Genomic DNA, 5,941 nt, shown 5'->3' with positions numbered 1-5,941 from the left:
GAGTCGTCGACTTCACTTACCGGGTAAGATTCATGGTCCTTGTCTCGCTCTTATCGGATAAGATTTTTGTTCCTTACCATATTCATCCGGTGAGGTAACATGACCTAGTAAGCACTTACCCAAGTAAGTGTTTGGTAAACGACCCCTAGTTAACAAAAAAAGATACATAAAGAGAGCCAATTACCCATATCATCTCCATTTAAAATCAAACTATTGGATCATTGACGACATCTTTCTAAATCGAAACGTGACATTGAATGCTATGCAATAAGAAAATAAGTTGCACATTCTCCACTAGCAATTGATTTTGGCGTAGTGACAAGCGCTTGGATCTTAACATGTGGTATCTGAGCATCACATGTTCGAATCCTATGAGATGCATAATAATACCAAAGACATGTTGTGCAACCATTGCCTTATAGCGAATATCTTGTTAGTTCTGGCAGATGTTGGAGGGGGGGGATTGTTGGGTCAATGACCAACATCTTTCTAAATCGAAACGTGGCACTAATTGCTATGATATAAGAAAATAAGTTATGCTTTCTCCATAAGTAATTGCTTTTGGCGTAATGGTAAGCGCTTGGATCACAACACAAACCAAATAAATTCAATATACTTCATCTGGGAAGGAGGCTTCACAAAACCATATTATATCAGCTATTTCTTTCTAAACAAAACAAGTATCAGAGTTTCACAACATACTTAGTAATCGTCTTGAAAGTTTCACATATACCATTTTCATTGAACGTTCGGTACATGGTGTTGTGTTTATTCAGTTTGGTCTCGATGTTTAATCCATACCTCAAAGCAACCAGTATATCTTATTTATTACTGTGGTCTCTTTTTTTTTTATAGAATAAATGCTCTTAATTGGCCCGCTCTCTGTACTTTCAGCATATTCATGTCTTGTGCAACCCCAACTTGTCATCTAATCGTGCCTTCTGGTTATTTTTACCAACGAGCAATTTTATTAAAGTTATAATTGAAAAGTATTCACTTACTTTTAAAATAAAAAAGAGCTGTTTTAAGACCAACGAATTATTGAATAAGCACAACTGGTATTCATCAAATCCAAAGTTTATCTCATATGAAACCAGATAAACAAATAAATAAATTCACATATTCAAATCCAAAAAGAAATAAAAAATCTCTTTGTTGCCACAAAGGTTCAAATACGATGACTCTGGATTACCTGCAAAGCGGGTGGCCTCTAAAATTAGTCGGCTCGCATAACGAGTTGGATATTCAGTATAATTAAAAAAAATCCATAAAAAACAAACTCTAAAATGTATTAATTATTGAAGGTACCAACTCCACTAGACATTACCTCTTAAAATCAAAGTCAAATCATTCATTAAATGCCATAATTTGCATTAACTCTTTAATAATGGATCAAATGTTGTAAAACATGCATAAACATGTTGTACATTTACACATTCACATTAAAGAAAATAATACCTATTTAATCAATAAAGATTCTTCATTAATAATTAATTACACAAAATGATATTTGTGCATAGAGGTTAATTACAATTCTAACCTTTTATAATAATTTAATTCAACAAAATAACCCAAAAATTACAAAAGTAAAAAAAAAAAATCCACATGATTCATAGTTTTGCCCACCACCCCGTACAATTTCAGGTATTGACGTGAAGCCAAATCTGTAAGAGACGTCAATACCTGAGATTGCATGGGGCGACGTGAATTCCATTTTTTTCTTCAGTTTTTATTTTTATGGGTTATTTTGTTAAATTAAATTATTATAAAAGGTAGAGATGGAATACAAATTGACTGGATCAACAATAGTGGAGGGTTCAAAAGAATTTTATATTTAAAACTTTAATGGACTGGAGATGTTTCACTCTATCGGGAATAAAAAAGCTCAGGGGACAAGGCCCCTATGATGACCCGCCCTTGATAAAATGTCAGATTTGTAATTAACCCGATCACATAGAGGTTAATTACAAATCTAATCTTTAACATAATTTAATTTAACAAAATATATATTTAAAAACACCGAACAGAATTCCCACCATCTCATATGATCTCGGATATGAGTGCAAGGCGGTTCAAACCCTGTCAGCTACAACTAGGGGTAGGTTTTGTCTGATAATATGGGTCATCTTGCACTGTTATCCGAGATCCCATGGAATGATTGGAATTCAATGGTTTTTTTTTAAATGTATATATATGGATTAATTTATTAAATTAAATCATTATGAAAGGTTAAATTTGTAATTAACCAGGTAGCATAGGCACAGCTAGCAGTCTCCCCAGACTTGGAGGTGGAAGGTTGAGGTTTTAATCCCCACCCCTAAAGTCTTAAATATTCCAAAACTGCCCCCATCTAATTCTATTTTTTCTCAATTTCCTTCGTCTCTTGTGAAACCATTTAATATTTAATTTATATAATAAAAATAAAAATAAAAATAAAAATTTTCTGGGAACTGTTTTTTTATATTTATTATATATACCAAACCTTCTTTAAATGATAATTAATGAACGTCTTCCCTTATTTCATAACTCTTCTTCTTTCCTTTCATTATCTCCACCTACCCATATTTTTTGTAATATTTATTATTGGATTTTTATTGGTTTTTAAATATACAAAAAACCTATACTATAATTCTGTTATTTATATTTTTATTTAAAAAAAAATAACACATATATGTTGGATTATGTTTTCATTTAAATGTGAAGAAATCTTGAATTCTAATACCAATTATCTTTTTGTATGTAAATTATATATATATATATATACATATACGTATATATATATATATAGAGAGAGAGAGAAAAAAAAAGAAGGTTTATTTTACAAACCACATTATTTGTACAAACCTCATTTAATCAATCATAATTTTTTATTATTTTTGTAATTATGAGAGGTCGATTAATCATGATTTTAATCGTGAAGTGTGTTAATTATGAATATTATCATCTTCATTATATTAACTTTAGAGAAAAATACATGAAATAATTTCATTAAAACATAAAAACAACCATATGTGAAACAATTTCATAAGATTAAACAATTTTATAAAACAATTTCATTAAATTAAAAAATGAAATCGACAAATGAGGGTGGTTTGCACGGTTTGTACAAATATGAATGGTTTACATTTGATCGCTCCTATATGTGTGTGTGCGTGTGTGCGCACACGKTTTCATATATAAATCCTAATTATTAATACAAACCAATTTCAATCGTTTATCTAGTCTAATGAATATTTGATTCAATAAATATCTCGATTGTTTATTAATACAAAATGTTAATAAACTCTCGTCATTTTCTATAAATATCTCAATTAATTGGTTTTGTATGGTTTCTGCTAATGGTTGGGTTAATTTGTAAAAAATCTCTATATATGTGTATGTGTGTGTTTGTGTGTGAGAGATAGAGAAAGACTAAAATGAAATTAATTGTTTGTATTTGAATTAAATGTAATATGTATATACATGTGTGTGTGTGTGTGTGTATATATATATATATATATATAGGTGGAGGTTCAAACGAGAACCCATGTGATTTACGAGAACGMGAGAACAATCCAATAACCTCAAACTTTTTTAATTAATAAATTAACTTTTATTATATATAAATAATCTAATAAGGACAATAATGTAATTAAGTAATTTTTATAATTTTTATTTTATTTTAATTAACCATAATTATCTTTTCACGTTCCACGTTTTTCTYTTGGTAGTTATCTTCTTCTCCTTCGTTCATGATAATCTCCATGGCTTAACATCTTTTCTTCATATCACACCTCTATCACACTCATATCATATGATTATCACACTCATATTTTATGATTACACCAAAATTTTAACTTATCAATCAAAACGATAACCCAAGTGATGTATAACAGTGATTATCACACCCTTATCACATGATTATCACACCCTTATCACATGATTATCACACCCAAATCACATGATGACACCAAAATTTTAACTTATCAACCAAAACGTTAACCCAAGTGATATATAGCGGTGATTATCACACCCCTATCACATAAGTAGTGCATTCAAATTTCTAACATTTCCATGAATTTTAACTTATCAACCAAAATAGGGGTTCTCGTTTGAACCCTTCCCTATATATATATATATATATATATATGTGTGTGTGTGTGTGATTAAAATGAAATTAATAGTGTTAGACAATGGTACCAACCAATTTTGAATAGTGGAGTCAAAGGTATAATATTTGTTTTTTTATTTGGAGTGTTGGAATTTAAAAGTTTATGTAAATATTTATTTTACAACAACCAACATTTAACCAAATCATTCCAATTTCAATTAACCATGTCCCATTCAAATATACATATATATATATATATAATTGATATTTATATATATACATATTATATACGGTACCAAGTGATACCTTTTACGTAACAGACTTCAAATATCAATGACCATACGACTTTATTTTACTATAATTATAAATATGTTTGCATTTATTATACGTACTTGCTTTTTTTTTTTCCATAATAGCAAGCAAATACTCGAGTGGAACTATTATATGTAGTTAATTATCCCATGTGTAGGCTGAATTCGACCTGTTCATTCAACTCATCTAAACCTGCTTTTAATAACCCAAATGACATCGCTTTGAATACTACACTTATGGGTTACCTGCTAAATTACTAAAGGAAAATGATGGGCAAGTATCGAAGCTCGTCATCCCTGCCATTTACTTATATTCGGTGAGGTATCGTTTACTACGTATTTACCTCTGCTTTCGGGAGCTTACCCGATCAGATATGTTCATCATTTACCGATCCCCTTTCATTTGTAGCTCATAGTCTTGACTTATGACTAATACGAGACGTTTTGTCATAAACTTGTTTATTTAATGGTATATTTATTTGGACATTACAAGTGAGTGAAATGACATGTAAGTAGTGCATGGCCCCTCTGAACCCACCTAATAAGTTGTGTATTCAAATTTCTAACATTTCCATGAAGGGTCATTGCTTCAATGTCATTTATGATGCCTAAAAAACACAAGAGGTGCTCAAAAACCCGACCAATAGATAATTACACTATCATGTGCGCTCTTCATATACATATATTTTCAATCGATTCACATCTCTATATAACTCATCCGTATATATGTTCAGTAACTGTGAACATATATATGTAAATTGAGAAAATTAACTGAATGTGATATACGTAACAAGTATGGATAAATTATATTAAATGGTTGATGATAAAAAACAAATTATGAGTAGAAAAATAACATATTCAAGGTCAGGAGATATTTCAATGTAACAAAGTATCAACCCAACGAACTCGACCAATCCGTACGGTTTGGGTTGGGTTGAGTTGCACTTTGGTTTGGTTTGGATTAAGATTTTTCAAACCACAAACATTGGATTAGATTGGGTTGTTCAAATGTATTCAATCCGATCAATCAAACCCATGAGCACCCCTAGTTACCAATGGATAAGGTACAGACTGAAGAATGATAATCTTATTATGCTACCAATTAAAAATAACAGATTATTATGCATGTTAAGAATGATGTCTTATTCATATCAGATTCTACCCATTAAGACACCATACGAAACAGCATGTAAAGGGATTAACAGTTAAAACACCAGCGGTGAGCACGATTATAAATCCATAACCAGTGTAAAATAAATAGGGTTGTTACTGGCGATAAAATAGGTGGCCGTAGGTAGGGGTCCATTTCTATTAAACGTTTAACCGTTGGGTCATAGATTTTAGATACGAACGATACGCAAATGGTTGGTTTATGTTGTTTTCATGGTAAATGATGATGGTTTTTTTCTTTGATAGTTTTGTTGAGATGGATTTAATGCAAAAGAATTGAAGGCTATCCGTGTGATAATGAAGTTTGGGTAAGTGTTAGCATCAAATATGATGGCAAATTTATTAATTATGTCATATTTATTGCATTTAA

Source organism: Cynara cardunculus (genome assembly GCF_001531365.2).
Source record: "Cynara cardunculus var. scolymus isolate 2C chromosome LG 2, CcrdV1, whole genome shotgun sequence".
NCBI lineage: Eukaryota > Viridiplantae > Streptophyta > Magnoliopsida > Asterales > Asteraceae > Cynara > Cynara cardunculus.
Note: the sequence above shows the minus strand (reverse complement) of the source record.